General features: G+C 36.4%; 1 long non-coding RNA gene across 1 annotated transcript in view; it reads left to right on the forward strand.

The window, feature by feature from the left end:
* Nucleotides 1-20,656, forward strand: part of LOC143666072 (uncharacterized) — a 135,069-nt gene extending 114,413 nt beyond the window's left edge. The window contains exon 4 of the long non-coding RNA XR_013167359.1: nucleotides 20,305-20,656. This is a non-coding gene — a long non-coding RNA (uncharacterized LOC143666072). The remainder of the gene's footprint in view (nucleotides 1-20,304) is intronic.
* Nucleotides 20,657-23,729: the final 3,073 nt, after the last annotated feature.

Raw genomic sequence — 23,729 nt, forward strand, 5'->3', positions numbered from 1 at the left:
TATAACCTCAAATAAGCCAGTCATTCTGAACCTTATTCTCTTCTGTAAAACAGAGGGGCGCTTCTCTGTTCTAGCTTGAATATTATCAAAACAAATGCGTTTCTCAGGACACATTGCAGTTCTGAATCATGAGTAACATTGAATAGCTCCATTTCAAGGGAGTGGGAATAAGACTGAGGACTGGGTTTAAACTAATCCTCAAATACTTTGCAATCCCTCTGTGAGGATTCATATGCTATGCATATTGGTTTTCTATTGCAATGTGACAAATTACCACAAATGTAAAAGTTTAAGACAACACAAAATATTTATTATCTCTTGGTTTCTCTGCATCAAGATTCCGGGAACGGGTTAACTGGGTCCCATGCTCAGCATCTCACCAGTCTGAAATGAAGATGTCAACTGGAGCTATGATTTCATCTGAGTCCCACAGTCCTCTTCCAAACTCATTCAACTTGGGGCAGGCCATGGTGGCTCAGTAGGCAGAGTTCTCACCTGCCATGCCAGAAACCCGGGTTCGATTCCCGGTGCCTGCCCATGCAAAAAAAAAAATAACAAAAACAGACTCATTCAACTTGTTGGCAGAATTCTGTTCTTTGCAACTGTAGGGTCCATGTTCCCAAATCTTTTTTTACCTGCTCTCAACCAGAAGCTGTTCTCAGTTTTGAAGGTCACCCACTCTACCCTGCCATGACTGTCTCCGCAATATGATGACAGCATAATCCTGCAAAGCCAGCAGGAGAAATGATTCTATTTTGAATTTCTTTTTTCAGGAAGGATCCAGTGCTGTTTCAGGGCTCACCTGATTAGGTCAGGTCCGTTCAAGATAACCTCCTCTTTGGTTAAACTGAAACTCAACTGATACGCAACCTTATTTACATCTGCTGAAGTTCCACCTTAGCTATATAAGGTACCCTAATTATGAGCAAGAAATTCATAATATTCATAGTCTCACCCATACTCAGGTGGAAGGGGATATACAGGGCATGTACACAAATAGTGGGAACCTCAGGATTCTGCAGTACACTATGCCTAAGAATTGATGCTAGGAATTCAGAACCCCATAGACAACTGAGAAATCTAACATGATATGGATCCATGATGCTTTTTTTTTTAGCACCTGTGAATGAGAAATCAACTTTCTCTTATATCAGCTCAAATAGGTAGGAAGGGCAATTTTTCTCTTGGGTAAGGTAAATAGGTAGAAAAGGTAAAGTCAGTTGGATAATGAAATGAATTCAGGACGAGATCATTAACCTCTTACTTTAATGAGCTTTATGATCAACTATTCTGCTGACTGAAAAGTCACTCTATTATGCAAGACTCTATTAGTAAGACTAGTCTTACCAGTCTTATTAGTAAGACTCAGATTCCTTTAATGCAATCTCTTAAACCTCACAGCCACTAACCTTGTATGTTTCATTTTTTCTATATTAGAGAAGATGTGAGTTTATAAAATAATGATGCATAAAATACAGGATTCTCATACCCCTCTCTGTCAGCAACACTTCGCATTGCTGTGGAATATTTGTTACTATTAATGATAGCACTTTTTAAAAATTATTGTACTATTTTTTAACAGTAGTTATGTTTTTAACATTTGATGAAATATTATTGAAATAGTCCTATCTATTGCCCATTATTTACATCCGGTATGTTTTTTCCTACCTACCACTCTACTACCACCACCTTGTATTAGGAGCATACATTTGTTATAACCCATAAAAGAACATTCTTATATTTGTACTATTAACTATAGTTCATCTTCTACAAAAGGGTTCACTGTGCTATACAGTCCCATGTTTTATCTTTTAATTTTTCTGCTAGTAATAAATACATCCTAAAGTTTCCTCTTTTAACCGCATTCACCTATATAATTCAGTGCGTGAGTCCTCCAGCTTTGTTCTCTTTCAAGATGTTTTTGGCTATTTGACACCCCTTGTTCTTCCAAATATATTTCATAATTGGCTTTTCCATTTCCAAAAAGTAGGCTGTTAGAATTTTCATTGGGGTTGATTGAGTTGCATCTGTAAGTAAATTTGGATAGAACTGACATCTTAACAATATTTAGTCTTCCAATCCATGAATACAGACTGTCCTTCCACTTATTTAAGTCTTTGATGTCTTTTAGCAGTGTATTGTAATTTTCTGTGTATAAGTCCTTTACTTCCTTGGATAAATTTATTCCTAGATATTTTGTTCTTTTAGCTGCTATTGTAAATGGAATTTTTTCTTGATTTCTTTCTGAGACTGCTCATTGCTTGTGTACAGAAGCACTGCTGATTTTTGTATGTTGAGTCTTGTATCCTGTCACTTTGCTGAACTTTTCATTAGCTCTAGTAGCTTGGTTGTTCAGTTATATATATATTATATTATATATGTAATTATATATTATATTATATATTATATATATATAAAATCATGTCACCTGCAAATAGTGGAAGTTTTCCTTCTTCTTTTCCAATTTGGCTGCCTTTTATTTCTTTGTCTTGCCTAACTGCTCTGGCTAGAACTTCCAGTACAATGTGGAGTAACAGTGGTGACAGGGGGCTTCCTTGTCTTGTTCCAGATTTCAGTGGGAGAGCTTTTAGTCTTCCACCATTGAATATGATGCTAGCTCTGGCTTTTCCATATTGCCCTTTATCATGTTGAGGATGTTTCTTTCTATTCCTATCTTTCAAACTGTTTTTATTAAGAAAGGATGCTGGATTTTGTCAAATGCCTTTTCTGTATCAATCAAGATGATCATTTGGTTTTTCTCCTTTGATTCATGAATGTGATATATTACATTAATTGATTTTCTTGTGTTGAACCACCTTTGCATACTTGGGATAAAACCTACATGATCATGGTATATAATTCTTTCAATATGCTGTTGGATTCAACTTGCACATATTTTGTTGAGGATTTTTGCATCTATATTCATTAGAAAAATTGATCTATAATTTTCTTTTATTGTCGTATCTTTATCTGGCTGTGCTATTAGTGGGATGTTGGGCTCACAGAATGAGTTAGGTAGTATTCCTAAGTCTTTCTGGAAGAGTTTGAGCGGCATTGATCTTAATTCTTCTTGGGAGGATTCATAGAATTCACCTGTGAGGCCATCTGTGCTGGGCTTTTCCTTATTGGGAGATTTTTTTATGACTGATTCAATCTCTTTACCCATAATTGGTCTCATCTAAGTTGTCTAATTTTGGGGCATACATTTTTTTCCTAATGTCCTCTTAGGATCCCTTTTATTTATGTCGGATACAAAGTAGAAATGTCTCTCCTTTCATTTCTGATTTTATTTATTTGCAGCTTCTCTCTTTTTTCCTTTGTCAGTCTAGCTAATGGCTTGTCAATTTTATTGATTTTCTCAAAGAACAAAATTTTAATTTTGTCAGTTCTCTCTATTGCTTTTTTATTTCCCAACTTCAGTTATTTGTGCTCTAATCTTTGTTATTTCTTTCTTTCTGCTTGTTTTGGGTTTAGTTTCCTGTTCTTTTTCTAGTTCCTCCAGGTGTGTAGTTAGGTCTTTGATTTTAGCTCTTTCTTCTGTTGTAATGTAGGAATTTAGGGCAATAAAGTTCCCTCTCAGCACTGCCTTTACTGCATCCAATAAGTTTTGATATGTTGTGTTCTCATTTTCATTCATCTTGAGATATTTATTGATTTCTCTTGCAATTTCTTCTTTGATCCACTGATTGTTTAAGAGAGTGTGTTGTTTGACCTTCATATATTTGTGGATTTTTCAGTTCTCCACCTATTATTGATTTCCAGCTTTAGTCCATCATGGTAATTGCTTTATGTAATTTCAATCTTTTGCAATTTATTAAAATATTCTGTGAACCAACATGTGGTCTATCCTAGAGAATGATCCAGGAGCGTGTGAGAAGAATGAATATCTTGCAGTTTTTTGGGTACAACACTCGTTTATATGTCTGTTAGGTCTAGTTCATTTATTATAACATTCAAATTCTCTGTTTCCTTATTGATCCTCTGCCTAAATGTTCTATCTGCTAATGAGAGTGATATATTGAAATCTCAAACTATTATTATAAAGACATCTATTTCTCCCTTCAGTTTTGCCAGTGTTTGCCTCATGTACTTTGGGACACCATGGTTAAGTGCATAAATATTTATGGTTGTTATTTCTTCTTGGTGGACTGCCCCTTTTATTAATATATATAATGTCCTTTTTTAGTCTCGTATGTCGGTTTTGAATTTAAAGCCTATTTTGTCCAATGTTAGTACATTTACCCCACCTCTTTTTTGATTACTGTTTGTGTGGAATATCTTTTCCAACCTTTCACTTTCAATCTATTTGTTTCTTTGAGTCTAAGGTGGGTCTCTTATAGATAGCATATAGTTGGATCATAATTTTTTTATCCATTCTGCCAGTCTGTGTCTTTGATTGGGGAGTTTAATCCATTAACATTCAATGCTATTCCTGTAAAGGCAGTACTTACTTCAACAATTTTATCTTTTTGTTTTTACGTGTCATGTATTATTTTTGTCTCTTTTACCCTTTTAGTTACCCTTACTGATAATCTTCATTCCTCCACTCTATTCCAAACCCCTCTCTCCTGTCTTTTACTTTCATCCTGCAGAAATTCATCTGATATTTCTTATAGGGCAGTTCTCTTGTGGCAAACTCATTTGGTTTCTGTTTTTCTGTGACTATTTTAAACTCTCCCTCATTTTTGAAGGGCAGTTTTGCTGGATAAATAATTCTTGGCTGGGAGATTTTCCTCTTTCAATACTTTAAATATATCACTGTTTGCTTGCCTTTGTGATTTCTGATGAGCTATTGGCATTTATTGTGGTACCCTTGTATATGATAAATTGCCTTTCTCTTGTTGTTTTCAGGATTCTTTCTTTATCGTTGGCATTTGTTATTTTGATTAGATATATCTTAGAGTAGGTTTATTAGGATTTATTCTATTCGAAGTATGTTGCACTTCTTGGACATGTATATTTATGATTTCATAAGAGTTGGGGAATTTTCAGCCATTCTTTTTATCATAAGTTTTTTTTTTTTTTAATTTAAGAGTACTGATTGTTTCGGTTTACTAAACCTGCCAGAATGCAATATACCAGAAATGGATTGGCTTTTATAAAGGAGATTTATTAAGTTACAAATTACAATTCTAAGGCTGTGAAAATACACAAATTAAAGCTTCAGTAAGACAATTCTTTCACTCAAGGAAGGCAAGTTGCATCCAGGGTTTCTCTGTCACGTGGCAATGTCTGCTATCCTCTCTTGGCTTCTGGTTTCAAATGGCTGTCAGCTTCTGGAATCTCCTGGAGCCTTTCTTTCTGCATCTCCAAATGTCTCTGCTTTGGTTTCATTTCTCTGTTTTCTGGGTTGGCTCTGACTCTTTCTCTCTCTGCATGAGGCTCTTTCAAGGACTCCAATAAACTAACTAAGACCCACCTTGACCAGGCAGGGTCATCTCTCCATGAAATACTCTAATCAAAACGTCCCACCCACAATAAGCCTGCAGCTATAAGACTGGATTAAAAGAGCTTTTTTTTTTTTTTGGTGTATGTAAGAGTTTCAAACCAGCATATTGCACCCTTTGGACACCAAAAAGACATGCTCTTTCTAAATGAAATTCATTCCATCACAATATAACAAATGCCTTAAATCATTTAATAACAATACAAATATAATATTAAATCAAAAGCAGTACAAAATCTTATCAAATCAGTTACAGACGTGGTTGGTTAAGGCAAAATTCTCCTCTGGCTGTGGACCTGTGAAACTGAGAACAAGTTATTTACTGCCAATATACAAAAGTTGTAGGATAACCTTTCTCACTGCCATAGGAAGACATTGGAAGGAAAGCCAGGATCACCAGAGCCAAACAATCCCCATAAACCTGCAGGGCATACTCCATTAGATTCCAAAGCTAAGAATCATTTATACAATGATGTTTCATCCTCAGGGTTGAGAAAGTGGCCGTCCCAACCTTTCCAAGGGCTTACACTGTGGCCCTGCTCTTTTCAAACACCTGAGTGAAAGTTGAAATACTGGAGATCATTGGGGAAACCACTTTGTTCTCATCCCCACCTTCCTCAAGAATCTGGGTGGCACTCAGACGCTGCCATTTCCAGGGTACATGCTCAACCCCTTCAAACAGTGGGGTGGTGGCCAGGCTGTCCCCAATCCCTGGGGAATGTGCTCCACTCTGTCTGAGTCCTGCTGAAGCAGCATTGCTTCCCAAGCAATGAAATGGAAGACTCGCTCTCTGCTTCCAGGGCAAACTCATCCTTTTCACATGCATAGGTAGATCTGCTCAACTGGCCCTAGGTTTCCCAATTCCAGACCTCAGTTTTCATGGTTCTGCCTTTGAAGTAATTTTTTCTTATATCTGTACCTTTTCTGTCCCTTTTGGTCCAGACTGGCAGTGGTTCTGTTCATATAGCTCTCACAAAAAATTTCTTGACTTGGCATGCAGTATACAGGGGTTGAAACCATCAGACAATAGTACTTTCCACATGGAAATTCCATCTCCAATCCTGGCTTATCCTTACATGGCTGACAGGTTCCATGTTTGGTTAAATCTTGTGGGGCACTAGCCACTGGTATCTCACTTTCTGGAAGACTGAAATTTTTCAGACCATCAGTTTCTCCTTTCTTTGTACCCAAGAGTTTAGTAATTAGCTTATCCCTTTCCTGTCACGTTTTACTGTAAGCTGGCTGCATTTTCCACATTTAGTTTGAAAATCTCTTCAGCACATTTCTTTTAAATTCTACCTTCCACCCAACACCAGGACTCATGTTTACCAAATTCTATCCTACCTTAAAACAAGAGTCACCTTCCTTCCAGTTTGCAATAACCACATTCATCATTTCTGTCTAAGGCATCACTGGAACAACCTTTAGCATTCATAATTCTACCAAGAGTCTCTTCAAAGCAAACTAAGTTTTCTCTATCAAGTATCTCACAATTCTTTCAGAACCTTCCTCTTATCTATTTATAAAGCCATTCCAGCATTTTTGGTTTTTGCGAACTCAACACCCCACTTCTCTGATACCAAAATCTGTTTTGACTTGTTGCCATAATGCAATATACCAGAAATGGATTGGCTTTTATAAGAGGGAATTGTAAAAAATTGTACTATATTACAGATTTACAGTTCTAAGGCCATGGGAATGTCCAAATTAAGACACCAACAAGAGGATGCCTTCTTGGAAGAAAGGCAGCCAGCATCTGGAATATCTGTCAGCTGAGAAGACATGTGGTTGGCATCTGCTGAGCCTTGCTCCTGGTTAATTGCTTTCAGCTTTTGATTCCAGTAGCTTTCTCTCTCTAAGCATCTGTGGGTCTTTTCTTAGCTTCTCCAGGGCAAACTCTGGATTTCATTTCTTAACTTAGCATCTCCCAGGGCATTACTGTCTGTATCTCCAAATGTTTTTCTTCCCCCAAAATGTCCCTCTCTTAAAGGACTCTTGTAAGCAGATTAAAACCCATCTTGAATAGGTGGGGTCAAGTCTCCATGGAAACAACCTAATCGAAAGATACCACCTGTAATAAATCTGCACACACAAGATTGGGTTAAAAGAACATGACTTTTGTGGGGGTATATAACGGTTTCAAACCAGCACAGACAGCAACTGTTTACATGTTGGCAAATTTCATTTTGTGATTTATTGAGGAATCCTGACTGGTGATGAAAATGATGAACATATATTTTTCCTTCAGATGCAACCAAATCTTACCTTTCTCTCTTTTGCCTAAATCTCTTTGCCTTTTCCACCTCTTCCAGTTTTCTTTGGCAGACTAAGTCAAGAAGGGAGCAAAAGAATAGGGCAGCAGCCTGAGACTTCACAACAAATACTCTTTTCCCCAGAGCATTGTACTAAAAACTAGTAGCTTCACAGAAAAACAGTAGCTGCCTTACATCTTGGGTGGCTTTACCCTGGTGATACATCACATTTATGATGGAACATGTCATAGTTCATTAACTTGTCTGTCCTATTATATTTTGTTGCAATGGGATGTTACTCAAAAACAATGTGCCTGAAATTGAAGACAGATGGCCAAGTAAGTGACTAAAGAGTTTAATATAATCATTTACTATTTCCTTTTTATATTGTTTTTTTCTCCATTTATTATGAGTGCCATGTAAGGACATTTACATGTTTTTAAAATAATGTCTTTTCTAAGGAAAGTAAGCAACAGGAGTCATGAGACAGGGTAAGGACAAGTTTATTTCTTCCATTTTATTTTTTTACAAATGTAAGAAATTTATTTTTGTCCTATCTCTGCCAGGGGCTTGTGCTGCCAAGATGTCTGACTTCTGAAATGAAGGTTCCTGAAATGATTCTTTATTCATGATGAGTGCAGAAAGAATTGTTGAAAATTAGTCCATGAATAATGTCTATTTAAAGTAAAACTATATTAGACCATAACATTCTGATGTTTAACAAACAGCATCCTCAATAACATTTATCAAGCAACTAGGGATTTATAAAGTGAACCAGATTCATTTTTCTTGGGCTTTACCCTCATCTCAATTCCTTAGAGCCCATTGCAAAATCAGAGCCCTGGTGAAATTTCACTCTTTCAGATACACACGTATATGGACTCCAGACATATAAAAGTTTATTTCTGGAACTTTTAATTAGTACCATAGCTTCTACCATTCAACAGTTCTTGGGAAACAATTCTAAGGACTGGTGTACAGATGAGAATGCATTCATTTTCAAATTTATTTATATGGTCATTTTTGAGAGGAAAATTGAATTGGAAACACGAGTAGAAGGAGAAAATTTAAACCTTAAGAGACATTGTATATGTTCAGTTCTCTGAACAACAGCCTGCCTTCTCCTACATAGTTTCATGGTGGATTTTATTTTGAGAGAAGGACAGGTTTTCAGGAACAGATAAACAATTATTTTGATTTTGTTTTCTTAGAAAGTGATAACTTTAAAAATCATAACAAGAACCCTTTAATATTGATAGAATTGATGCATATGTCAGAGAAGAATAGCCACACAGGGTAAGGGCAGACAGCAAATTTTCCTTCTGTTTACATTTCAATTTCCAAAGATAATTGTTTAGTCAAAATGTTTTGCCTTGATTGTGGGTCAAGGCCCTTAGGGGGCACTAATAAAATAAAAGACTAATAATAAAAGACTCTGCTTGGATTTTACAAGTTTGTTTGACTCTGTACACATTTCCCCCCCAGGAATCCAAGCTATACCAATACTTGTATATTGTCAGAGATTATGGTATGATGCAGCATTTAAACTATTGGTTACATTTAGAATTTGATTAAACACAAGTGTAATGGATAATTTCCTTAACATTGATGACAAATATTTACTCTATATATTTAAAAGAGAACTTCTATATATAAAAAGGCAATGACAATTAAATGCAATACATAATCCTATAATGGATCTGATAATGTAGGAGAAAATGCCCAAAAGGACATTACTGAGGCAATTGAAAATACTGGAATATAGACAGCATGACTTTATAGTCATATTAACTTTCTTGAACTTGATAATTAATGTGGTTATATAAGTGAATTTCCTTCTTGTAAAGAAATTATATAGAAGTATTAAATGATAAAGGAACATGATGTATGCATCCTACTCTCAAGATTCAGAAGACAGAGAGAATGGTATAACAAATTGTGACAAATTGTCAAAAGTTGGTAAATCCTGGTGTCTGGTTAGAGGGTATCCTAGGGTACTCTGTATTACTTTGTATTATGTTTGCAACTTTACAGTAAGTTTGAAACTATTTCAAAAAATTTTTTTAAAAGGAACTGCTGTGTTTCACCATTAAGACACTGCATCTTCTGTTCACAGCTGTACACTTCGTTTTGTAGCCTGCCAGGATGCATGATGTCATACAATGAGTATGGAGTTTACTTTTCCTTTTTTCACTTTTCATCTTTTTTATTTATCAAGTAATATATATTTATTTTTTTAAAAAATGCATAATATATACTATTTTTTTTAATGACCCATAATCTCATTACACTAAGATACTAGCTGTTAGTTAAAATTGTAACATTTAATCCCCAGAGTGGGAAAAAGGAAATCATTTATGTGTTCTTTCATTTGCGCAATAAAAAAAATTAAGAAGAAACATCTCAAATATCTAGTTATAAGGAATACAGTCATTTGCATGCTTTAAGTGTATATACAAATGTATCTATCTACCTATATATGTGACATTTAAAATGATATCAAACTTGCATATACTGTTTTGAACTTGTCATTTTCAACTAACAATATATTATAAAATGCTCTTCATATCAACAAACACACATGCACATTAACATTGATAAGGTATGGACAGTATTTCCTTGAAATTGTATTTCATTAAAAAAAATTGAAATTCACAATTTGTTTAACCAATTCCACATATATATATAGTTGGACATTTACTATATTTCCTTTTATTTTTTCCTGTACCAAACAAGCAAAAGAGCACAGAGGTGATTTCCTGAAGAAAAGCTTTAAAGGTTATGGATTGAAGGAAGATCATTGTCATGGGAAGTAATCAGAGCATCTCACAAAGAGGCTAGAAGAGGGGAAGGATAGGAAAACGGCACCATTATTTGCTAAACATTGCATATGTACTGTGTACACATGATTTTTTATCTTAGGTGTTATCACCTAAGATATTATAGACGCATCAACCATAGTTCAATAGTGGTTTAGTAATTTGGGTGAGTTTGCCACACCAGTCAGTGGCAGAACTGTCTAGATAGGCTTGGAATCCACAAACTCATCCTTGTCTCTTCTTATTGGTGCATGCCCTCTTAGCTGAAACACTTACAGATGAATCACATGTATTTCACAGTTGTTATCAGGGTGTGTGAACTTCTTTTTATGTAAATAAAAGTAGATTGAATGCTACTTTAAATGTAAAAGAAGATCTCACTTTTGATAGCTCCTCCTTTGTAAAGTACCTATACTTTCACAGTATAAATTACCCATTATTTGCTTTTCCATTTTTCAAACTCATTAAGTCTTTGTACCTAACAGTTTGCTTTAAATTGAGGCACATCTATCATTTTTGTTCTGTGGTTACTATTGTCTGTGTTTCAGATAATTGAATCTGGAAGTCTTCTTGGAGTTTAGGGAAATGGAATGTCATATTGCAAAGTATATTTTAGAAGCAGAGAAGTAAAAAAGACTAATACTATTCCTGGAGGTGGTAAACTTAGGTTCTGGTTCTGATGCAGTCACTCATCAGCCAGCCAAGAGAGCTAGGAAAATCCACTCCAACTCACTGTCTCCCTATGAAACAAAAGACCTTGTGGCACTGCCATGGGCAAGAGAAAAGGTATGCAGAGAATTGATATTTAAAGACTATTATATGCCAGACACTGGACGAGGTGCTTAATGCATTTTAATTAATTCAAATGTTTCCTGATGCTTACACCATGGCTTATAATGTTATTTGGGTATAATGAAATCAGAAAGATGGTTTTGAACCAATGACTAGAGACACAGGAAGTGAACAAACACACACATGGGAAGTGTGCTCAAACTGTCTAATGCCGAAAAGAGATGAAGGGACAATAAGATCAATTGTCAATTTCCAGGGAGAAAATGAGTTGACTTTGGATTTAACTCCAAACTTCCATGTTACATTTGTCAGGACCACTCAATCTGGTCTCAGAGGAGAGAGGAATGAGGAACTGCCACGTGGGTTTAGATACAATGAACAGAAGGGGAATCTTGAGTGGCAATTAGATAACTTTGTGGAATCCAGTAGTACCCCCGTGAAGATAAGGAGACCTGTGCCTGTCTAAATGAGGCCTGCGAAGTGCCTGAGGAGGTGGACAGCAGTAATGAGAGAAGACGTGTGGGGTGGCGGGTGAAAGGGTAGATGGAATCCAGTGATGACTTGTGAAAAGTGAAAGCCAACAAGCTTGAACAAGGCTGAGAAAAACCCTGAGGGGAAAGAGAGGTTAATGAAAAGTATGAAAATAGGAGTGAGTTTGGGGCAAGTTCTATCAGTAACTGAGAAGAGATGGGGTCAAGACAGGTGGAAGGGTGGTTCTCTTCGAGGATTGGATGAAGGAAAAGAAAATTAGAATTTTCATCAGCTTTGGGAGCGATGGGGAAAGAAACTTAGGGCTTTTAGGAACTTGAAAGTGATGACAAATCTGTATGACTTGTAGTTGAGTGACAAAAGTGAATACAAAGTTTACTCTATTAAATGAATTTGTTTTATTCAAATTAGGCTTCATTATGAAATTTTTGAAGTACTTTTACTCTCTGTGTATATAAAAGCATTTATAAATTTTAGCAATTAGAGATTCTCCCAGTATAGAATACCCCAGCTAACTAGGATGAAATTATGAATTATATTTATAGCATAATCAGTGCCAAGAGTATTTCTCCTCCCCATACTTCTTTTTTTTTAATTGTATAATATAACATAAATACAAATTAAGAAAGAGAAAAGCAATAGTTTTCAAAGCACTCTTCAATAAGTAGTTACAAGATAGATCCCAGTTTGTCACGGGCTCCCATGTGATCCTCTCAGATTGCTCTTTCTAGCTGCTCCAGAATATAGGAGGCAGAAAGGAAAAAACATTTTTTTCCATCACAATAGACTTTTTCTTTTCCTTTTTGTGAAAATTAACATATATATATGTGTGTGTATATATACATACACATATATATATGTTATATATATATAAGCAATAGATTTCAAAGCATAGCACAACAATTAGTTGTAGAACAGATTTCAGAGTTTGGTATGGGTCACAATTCCACAATTTTAGGTGTTTACTTCTAGCTGCTCTAAGATACTGGAATCTAAAAGAGATATCAATTTAATAATTCAACAATCATATTCATTTGATAAATCTTACCTTCTCTGTACAACTTCATCACCACCTTTGATCTTTCTAGCCCACTTTTTATGGTTATTTGGGCTATGGCCATTCTAACTTTTTCATGTTGAAAGGGGCTGTCAATAATATGGGGTAGGGAAGATGGAAGTACCTGATGTTCTGGAGAGGCTCGATCCTCTAGGATTCAGGACTTATCTGGTCCAGGGGCTCATTTGGAGGATGTAGGGCTCTGGAAAGTTACCCTAGTGCCTGGAACCTTTGTAGAATCTTGTGTATTGTCCTATGTGTTCTTTAGGATTGGCTGGGATGGTTTTGGTTGGTGTTTGGCAAATTATGATAGGTAGCAATGTCTAACTGAATCTTGTGTAACAGTGACTTCCAGAGTAGCCTTTTGTCTCTATTTGATGTCTCCCAGCCATTGACACTTTATTAGTTACACTTCTTTCTGCCCCTTTTTGGTCAGGATGGAAATGTTGATTTCAGGGCCAGACCCAGCCCTGGGGGTCATTTCCCATACTGCCAGGGAGATTTTCACCCCTGGATGTCATGCCCCATGTAGGGGGAGGACAATGATTTCACTTACAGAGTTGGGCTTAGAGAGAGTGAGGCCACATCTGAGCAACAAAAGAGGTCCTCCAGAAGTAACTCTCAGGCATACCAATAGGTAGGCTAAGCTTCTTTGCTACATATATAAGATTCACAAGAATAAGCCTCAAGATCAAGGGCTTGGCCTGTAGGGCTCTGGAAATTTACCCTAGTGCCTGGAACCTTTGTAGAATCTTGTGTATTGCCCTAGGTGTTCTTTAGGATTGGCTGAGATGGTTTTGGTTGGTGTTTGGCAAATTATGATAGGTAGCAATGTCTAACTGAATCTTGTGTAACAGTGACTTCCAGAGTAGCCTTTTGTCTCTATTTGATGTCTCCCAGCCATTGACCTGTCCTAATGTGTGACACAGTATCAGGGAATTCCCTGATGGTAAAGTTTAATAGTTCATATGTTTTCTCCCATCCCTCAAGGGACTTTGCCAATACTTTTTGATTATCTGCTTAAAATATTCTAGGATGTATCCAGGTACTACATTAAGCTATGCAGAATTAAAGGCCCTCATTCCTATTCTGGGCTCCCTGTGTTTCAATTGTTCAATTAGCTCTCCGGACAGGTCGAGTTAGTTTATAAACTACAGAAAATTTAGGTTCTGGAAAAATAAACCTTTCTTCCTTTGGTCTCAAAGAGTAGGTGAGGTTATAAAATATAGACAATGTCTTCCTTACCCCTGTGTTCTGAATTACTTTAATTCCCACCTGATCAGCTGCATTCTTATCTCTAAATACCGGATTGTAGATATGTAAACAGCCTCTCAAAATCCTGTAATAATAATTACCACTCTAGACTAGACATGTCTGCTATAAGAGCTTACAATCTAGGCCCCTGTTTTCTTACCAGCATTTTATAAAGGAGACCATACAATAATTTGTTCTTTCATTTCCGGCTTATTTTGCATCATCAAATGTCCCATAGGTTCATTCACATCATTGCATGCCTCACGACTATGTTCCTTTTTGCAACCGCACAATACTCTTTCACATGCATACACCATGGTTCACCAGTCTACTCAGTTAGTGCATCCTTCAGCCACCTACATTCATCGGGCATCATTGTATAATGTCCAAAGTCCACAGTCTAGCAACAGTCTCCATTTTAGATAATTTCATTGTTCCCAAGAGAAGATAAACACACCCTCACCAAATAGGAAATCTATACCTCCCCTTAACTCTTGCCCTTCCCCCCAACATTTACCCCTGCAGTTGCTGTGGTACTATGGATATTTTCCTGTTAAACATAGCCCATAGCATGCAATAGCAGTTTTCCCTCTGCACCCTGGACTTGAACACTCTTTGCACATGAATCATACCTTTGAAGTAGTTCTTGCAAGAACTAATTTATATTTCTAGCATTAATCAGTGGTAAACATAGGTCTAGCAAACCCCTTTCAATCTTGCCCACTTTCTTTACTTATAGACCCACTAGAGAATCACCTTCACTCCTACCTATTCCCTTACATTTGCATTCAACCTCATTAGCTAATCATTCACCCATCTCTAGCTTCTTTGTATCTCTAAATCCCCTATATTCTCTATTATAAGCCTCTGATTTTACCTTTACCGTGGTCATAAAAGTGAAGTCATACAGTATCTATCCTTTTGTGTCTGGCTTATTTCACTCAGCATTATGTCTTCAAGGCTCATCCATCTTGTCATGTGCTTCAGGATGTCATTTTGTCTTACTGCTGCATAATATTCCATCATATGTATATACCACATTTTGTTGATCCACTTGTCTGTTGATGGGCATTTGGATTGTTTCCATTTTTTTGGTAATTGTGAATAATGCTACTGTGAACATCGATGTGCAAGTGTCTGTGTCACTGCTTTCAGCTCTTCTGGGTATATACCAAGTAGTGCTATTGCTGGGTCATAGGGCAACTCGATATTAAGTTTCCTAAGGAACTGCCAAACTGTCTTCCATAGTGGCTGTACTATTATAGATTACCACCAGCAGTGTACAAGTGTTCCAAATTCTCCACATCCTCTCCAACATTTATAGTTTCCTGTTTGCTTAATAGCAGCCATTCTTCTAAATATGAGATGGTATCTTACTGTAGTCTTGATCTGCATTTCCCTTATAGTTAATGAAAATGAACATCTCTTCATGTGCTTTTGAGCCATCTGTATTTGCTCTTCAGAAAATCCTTATTCATATCTTTAGCCCATTTTATAATTAGTTTTTTTGTTCTTTTGTTGTTGAATTGTTTATCTTTATGCATACTTTGTCTGATGTGTGATTTCCAAATATTTTCTCCCATTGAATTGGCTGCCTCTTCACCTTTTTGACAAAGTTTTCTGAGGTACAGAACCATTTGATTTTGAGGAGTTCACATTTATCTATTTTTTCTATTGTTGCTTGTGCTTTGAGTGTAAAGTTTAGGAAGTTACCTCCTATTACTAGGTCTTGAATTCCTATATTTTCTTCTAGAAGCTTTATGGTACTGTTTCTTATATTTAAATGTTTGATCCACTTTGAATTAATTATTTTATTTATTTATTTATTTGGCATGGACAGGTTCCAGGAATCGAACCCGGGTCTCTGGAATGGCAGAAGAGAATTCTGCCCCTGAGCCACCACTGCACCACCCTTGAATTAATTTGTGTATAGGGTGTAAGGTAAGGGTCCTCTTTCATTCTTTTGGTTATTGATATCCAGTTCTCCCATTCACATTTACTGAAAAAACTGTTTGTCCCAGTTCAGTGGATTTGGGGACTTTGTTAAGAATTAGTTGACCATAGATTTGGTGGTCTATTTCTGACCTCTCGATTCAATTCCATTGGTCAATGCTTCTGTCTTTGTGCCAGTACCATGTGGTTTTGACCACTGTGGCTTTATAATAAATTTTAAAGTCCGGAAGTGTTAACCCTCCCATTTTGTTTTTTGTGTTTGGGATGCTTTTAGCTATTCAGGGTCTCTTTCCCTACCAGATGAATTATTAAGTAGCTTTTCCAAGTCTTCAAAATAGATTGTTGGAATTTTGATTGGTAGTGCATTGAATATGTAGATCGATTTGGTTAGAATTGATTTCTTTTCGCATTGTTATGTAGTTTTCCGAGTACAAGTCCTGTACGCCCCTACTTAAGTTCATTCTTAAGTACTTGATTATTTTAATTGCTATTTTGAATGGAATTTTATCTTAACTGACTCCTCAGTTAGGTCTTTGTTCATGTATAGAAACATTACTGATTTTTGCACGTTAATTTTATATCCCGCCACCTTGCTGAATTTATTAACTCAAGTAGCTTTGTTGTAGATTTCTCAGGATTTTCCAAATATAGCATCATGTCATCTGCAAATAATGAAAGTTTTACTTCTTCTTTCCAATTTGGATGCCTTTTATTTCTTTGTCCTGCCTGATTGCTCTAGCTAGAACTTCTAGCACAATGTTGAATAATAGTGGTGACACTGGGCATCCTTGACTCGTTCCTTATCTTAGGGGAAAAGCTTTCAGTCTCTGTCCATTGAGTATGATGCTAGCTATCGGTTTTTAGCATATGCCCTTTATCATCTTGAAGAGGTTACCTTTGATTCTTATCTTTTCAAGTGCTTTTTATCAGAAAAGGATGTTGAATTTTGTACAATGCTTTCCCAGCATCAATCGAGATGATCATGTGATTTTTCTCTTTTGATTTGTTAATGTGCTGTATTACATTAATTGATTTTCTTGTGTTGAACCACCCTTGCATTACTGTATAAACCCCACTTGGTCGTGATGTATAATTCTTTTAATGTGCTGTTGGATTTGATCTGCTAGTATTACGTTGAGAATTTTTGCGTCTGTGCTCATTAGTGAGATTGGCCTGTACTTTCCCTTTCTTTTAGCATCTTTACCGGTTTTGGTATTAAAATGATATTAGCTTAATAAAATGAGTTGGGTAGTGTTCCTTTTCCCTCAATTTTTTTTTGGAAAAGTTTGAACAGAATTGGTGTTAGTTCTTTTTGGAATGTTTGATAAAATTCCCCTGTAAGGCCATCTGGCCCTGGGCTTTTCTTTGTAGGAAGAGTTTTGATGACTGATTATATTTCTTTACTTGTGATTGATTTGTTGAGATCTTCTATTTCTTCCTGAGTCAGTGTAGCTTGTTTACGTGGTTCCAGGAATTTGTCCATTTCATCTAAGTTGTCTAGTTTGTTGGCGTATAGTTGTTCATAGTATCCTTTTATGATTTCCTTTATTTCTTCAGGGCTGTGGTAACACACTGCTTCTCAATTCTGATTTTGTTTATTTGCATACTCTCTCTTTTTTTCATTGTCAGTCTTGCTAGAGACCCATCAATTTTATCGATTTTCTCAAAGAACCAAATTTTGGCTTTATTGATTCTTTCTGTTGTTCTTTTTCCCCCCAATCATTTCACTCTGCTTTAATCTTTGTTATTTCTCTTCTCCTATATGCTTTGGGGTTAGTTTGCTGTTCTTTCTCAGGTTCTTCCAGGTGAGCAGTTAAGTCCTCGATTTTTGTTTTCTTGTTTTTTAATATAGGCATTTAGGGCAATAACTTTCCCTCTTAGCACAGCCTTTGATACATCCCATGAGTTCTGATATGTTGTATTGTCATTTTCATTTGTCTCCAGATAGCTACTGATTTCTCTAGCAATTTCTTTCTTGATCCACTGGTTGTTTAAAAGTGTTATTTAATCTCCATATATTTGTGAAAGATCTTGTTCTTTGGTGGTTATTGAGATCCAGCTTCATCCCATTGTGATCAGAGAAAATGCTTTGAAAAATTTCAATATTTTTAAATTTATAAAGACATATTTTGTGCCTCAGCATATGATCTATCCTAAAAAATGTTCCATGAGTGCTAGAAAAGAAAGTATATCCTCATGTTTTGGGGTGTAATGACCTATACATGTCTGTTAGTTCTAATTCATTTATCAAGTTGTTTAACTTCTCTGCTTCCTTGTTAATCTTCTGTCTGGTGGTTCTATCTATAGAAGAGAGTGGTGTATTGAAGTCTCCTACTATTGTTGTTGAAACATCTATGGTTCCCTTCAGTTTTGCCAATGTCTGTTTCGTGTGCTTTGAAGCTCTTTGATTGGGAGCATAAACGTTTATGATTGTTATGTCTTCTTGGTGAATTTTTTTGGTATACAAAATAACAATTTCATGTCTTTGGACCTATTTAGACATGAATGCTTTTCATCAGATTGGTGTCATCGGTTTTTCATGTGGTCAGTGATATCACTACAGTTTCTTTGGGGAAGATAACTGTCAAAAAATATTTTGCAAAATGGAAATTCAGAATTTGCATTTCCATTAACCATGAGGTTTCATGTTTCCAGCTTATTGCTGCTGAGTGGTTTCATTGCAAAGCAAAATAGCATTCACAAAGTTAAATAGTTGAAGATTTGCACAATCAAAATCTGACAAAAACACTGTAACAATAGTGTAACACATACTTATGTATACTTACAATTTCCCAGTTTTATCTGGCATCACTAACTGGTGGCCTTGACCACTTGCAAGCCATAGCATGGGTGACGGTGTAGCAAGTTTGGTATGCCAAGGTATAATATCAAGAGTAGTAACATTGACTATCCCATCACTATCTGAGACCAGATGCAGTTAGCTGCTTGGGTTCCAGTGTACTTATCAGTGAAAGCTCCAAATGCTGTCCTGCAAAGGATCTGTTAACCATGTAACAGCTGGAAAAGATAAGGAAAAGAGAGAAGGTCATTATTGGTCATTATTAAGATTTTACCACACATTAAAAATGAGAGCACTGTTCACTGCGCGTTCACCTTCCAGTAGTAAACAAGACCATGGCAGAGCTGGAAGGACCAGATATATGTATGCTAAATCCCATTTTGTCTAATTTTAATACAACTGTTAAAAACAGTAACGCTCTTCTGAAAAATGAGAAACAAGAACAAATGCTGAACTGGAAGGGACACTGGTATAATAGGTGCAAACCAAGAACTGTCCTATCAAACCAGAACATGTTGTGGTCCTAATTAGAGAGTTAGTGATTCATCCATTCCACAACTATTTACTTAGCACAGATGTAGTAAATGTACTCTGTTATGAAATGAGGGTATGCAGAAGAAAACAAAACAGTCTCTGATGAAAAGGAGCTCATGCATTCAATGGGTTACTTGTACTGCCATCAACCTTCCTGTGACATTGGTCTTGTGGGTTGGTTCCATCTCTGGACCAACACTACATACTTTACCCCTCTGTGTATTATACGAAAGCCCATCAATCACAGGAAGATTGTGCTCATGTCCCCTCTATTCCTGTGGTTCTTAAATGCTTGTGTGCCCAAAAGTCCCTCAGGGAATGTGTTTAAAAAGTGTGTCACCTCCACAACGGCCCCCCTAAGATTCTGATTCTCTTATTTTCCAGTGGAGCCAAGAAATCGCATTTAAAAAAGGCAATCAGTCATACACACTTTCAAAAATGTAACCTGAGATAAATATGCTGACTTTCTTCTTCTTATCATGGCTTCTGAGCTACAGCTACTTTGTAGCCATTCTTAGATGCATTCTTATTTGTCACCATCTTCCTTAGATTGTAGGATTAAATGCAGTCTCTCAAATCAGAATTAAAGCAGCAGCAACCAAAGGTGCTATTGTCCTTTATAATTCATGTGCCATATTTCCATCAATGCAACCAGAGATGGACTTGTATTTATGCACCAAATCACAACGTGGGCTAATATTCTATATGTAAATAACCACCAAGCTATATCATTCCCATCTTTTAGCAAAATACTTTAGTATGATTATCTAGGTAATGGAATATTTATATTTAAGTGAATTCCACAATAAGTTCTGCTTTCTTTTTCAAAATTTTGACATATAAAGTCAGTCTGATATGCTGTTTCTTCCTTATGCATCCCTCCCTCCTTTCTCTTTTCTTTCTAACAGAGGTTATTCCTGGCAAAGTCTCTGTGAGGGAGTATGATACCACCTGAGAAGCAAAACAGACACAGATACAAATCATTTTACTCAAGTCTTGGAGCAGCCTACAAAGAAAAACAAATTCCATACCAGCCAGAAGCTTACTGGAGGTCAAGAACTGCCAACATATTTGGGAGGTCAGATCCCTACAGAAATGTGGTCCCTAACCACCTCCAAGAGCTACTATCAGTTGAGAGTGAAAGTGAATTGGAATTATGTTATTTATAGCATCTCCTTAAACCCACTGTTCAGGATTTTATATCTAACAAATTTAACTCATCTGTTTGAAAATAATATCAAATAAAGTACCAGGATAATCCAAAGCTACCCAGATTTACTGTTTGCTTAACATTGCCACAAGTTCTTCAATTCCATTTACAAAGATGCATAATAAGAACTTAAAACATGCAATATATTTGAATAAAGCCAAGTTATTAATGGAAACCAAATAAAGTTGTTTATGTGCTATCAAACTTTGCAAAGAGGCTTTTGGAATCATCGCATTTTCCTTACATTCTCATGAATATGGGCGTTTATAGTTAAGCCAAGGTCAGCCCACCTCACTTATACCTTAGATTTCAATTGAGAACACTGGCAAGTCTCATGGGGGAAAGCAAAATGATAAATGAGATCCTATTTTCTTGTATATTTAACTGTATGAAGAGCAAAAGTGAAGTGATATCCCAACAGCCATAGAAGCAGCAATGCCAAGATCATTCCCCCGAGCATTAACATTAAAAAAAAATACAAGGTTTCCTTGTAACCTACATTGCTTCTGTGAAGATATATACCTTTAAAACATTAAGAACAACATTGCTGAATATTTAAAATTGTCTTCGTGTTTTTGCTCTAATGCTTTTCATAGGCAAAATAGGTTGTTTTTTGAGCTCTTTGGCAGACCCAAAATTGGGTGTAGTAAAAGAAAAGATGTTTTATTTTTATTTTACGGAAAACAATGAGTATTCAATGGGTATCCTTGGTTAGCTTCATTTCTGTTTTCAGAATACCTTGCTAACAAATTGTATGTTTGGTGCTCTGGAGGAAATAAAGCCTAAAAACAAAAGATAATTTAGGGTCAAAATGATTTCTTGAAGAGCTTCTCGGTTGACCAAGATGGTGGGATAAGATATTTCAGGGTACTGTTCCCCTGTAGAATTTCTTAACTAGCAAAATTTGACAGCTCTATCTTCCTCAATGCTACGGAAAACAATTAAAGGGTTGCAGCAACTGGGAAAGTGCCGAATCAATAAATCACAGCTTTAAAAATGGTAGGAGCATGTAGAGCATGACTCCTAGGAGTTTAAACCTCCCTGACAATGTGGGACCTAAATGAGCCAGGACCCAGTGTCATGAGATTGAGAAAGTCTTCCTGACCAAATGGGGGAAGGAAGAAATGAGACAAAATAAAGTCTCAGTGGCTGAGAGACTTCAAACAGAGTCGAGAGGTTATTATGAAGGCTATTCATATGCATTGTGTAGATATCCCTTTTTAATTGATGGTGTGTTGGAGTGGCTGGAGAGAAGTACCTGAAACTGTTGAGCTGTGTTCCAGAAACCTTGATTCTTGAAGATGATTGTATGATTATCTAGCTTTTACAGTGTGACTGTGTGATGGTGAAAACCTTGTGTCTGATGCCGCCTTTATCCAGGGTATGAACAGATGAGTAAAAAAATATGGAAAAAAAATAATAGGGGGGATAAGGGTAAAATAAATTGTGTAGATTGCAATACTAGTGGTCAATGAGAGGGAGGGGTAAAGAGTATGGGATGTATGAAATTTTTCTTTTTGCTTTTTATTTCTTTTTCTGGAGTGATGCAGATGTAAAAATGATCATGGTGATGAATACACAAAGATGTGATGATATTGTGAGCCATTGATTGTAAACTATGTATGAACTATATCTGTGTGAAGATTCGTCAATAAAAATATATATATTTTAAAAGTGATAGAGGAAGGTCGTGTTGCTTTTGCTAGATCTTCCCCTCCCCCCTGCCCCCACTCCACCCCCACCCTCCGGTGTGGTATGAGGCACCTGTGCTCCCATTGAGGGTCTCTGGCCCTGTTTCAGAGGGAAGAGAGTAACCCTAAACCCAACCTGCAGTGACTCCTGAAAGACCGAACCAGGAAACTCATCTCCAGCTCACCCAACCAGAACTCGCCCTGCAGGCAGAAGTATCTGGCAGATAGCTAAAGAAGTGTAAGAAACCATTAAGTCTAAGCAGTCTGGGGTAGTAATCAGGAAGGATGAGTGTCTATATCAAATTCTTATAAAGGGGGAATTCCTAAAGCTGTGAGCAAGCACAACTCCTGGACAAGATGTGGGCTCAGAAATGTTGGAACGAACCCTGCACTGCACATTCACCTCAGGTTGGCCTTGATCATATGCTCTCAGGGCGTTTTGTTTCTCTTATCATTTTGCAGCCTTGCTCAGACTTATTCCCATGGCATGACAGGCTTCCAAAAGCAAGTGTGGCAACAATCTCTCTTGAGATCTAGGTTTGAACTAAGTCATGTCACCTCTGTTACTTTCTGTTGGCCAAAGCAAGTAAAGGTTTGATATATTGACTGTATCTCTTGACGGGATGACCAGTGAAGCAACATTGCAAGGGACTATGCCCTTGGAAATGGGAATAATTCATGATTATTTATGTAAGTTACCACGAGACTGAAGTGGGATTTTGGTGGAATTGAAATCTGTTACACCCTAAACTAATCACAAGACAGCCATCTGAAACAGAAGGAGTTTGCTCTTTTGCAGGTTAAGAGTTAGAACAACGTTCTCAACTTTGAATTGGAACATGGAAGGTAAAATTGAACAAGAGAGGAGATTGAGACAAATGATTTATTTAGAAAAGAAAACTGGGAAAAGAGTTTTACTCTTTGTTTTCAATAAAATTATATGTTTTATTACTTTTTTGTTGTTTTGTTGTAGTAGCTATGACCTCTGATAAAACATTGAGTTGACGTGCTACAAGCAGATATCCTTAACATGTTCTTGATTTTAAGGGGAAAACATTTAGTTTTTCAGTATTAAGTAAATTGGAGAGGAAGCTCTCTTCTGTTGCTATTTGGCTGAGAATTTTCATCATAATTGGATATTGAATTTTGCCAGTGGTTTCTGCTCCAATTAAGACAATCATATGCTTTTTACCCCTTCAAGATATCAATGCAGTGAATTAAATTGGTTAACTTTCATAAATTAATCCCACCTTGCATTTCTGGAATAAATCCCTTTCTGTTATTATGCATTATATTTTTCTATATTACTGCACTTATATTTTCTTCAATATTTCTGTATTTAATTTCATTAAGGATATTAGTCTGTATTTTTCTTGTGATGTCTTTTTTTGATTTTGCTATCAATTTTTTTTGTATGGTGTATGATAGAGGT

The sequence above is a fragment of the Tamandua tetradactyla genome, chromosome 22 (genome assembly GCF_023851605.1).
Source record: "Tamandua tetradactyla isolate mTamTet1 chromosome 22, mTamTet1.pri, whole genome shotgun sequence".
Taxonomy (NCBI): domain Eukaryota; kingdom Metazoa; phylum Chordata; class Mammalia; order Pilosa; family Myrmecophagidae; genus Tamandua; species Tamandua tetradactyla.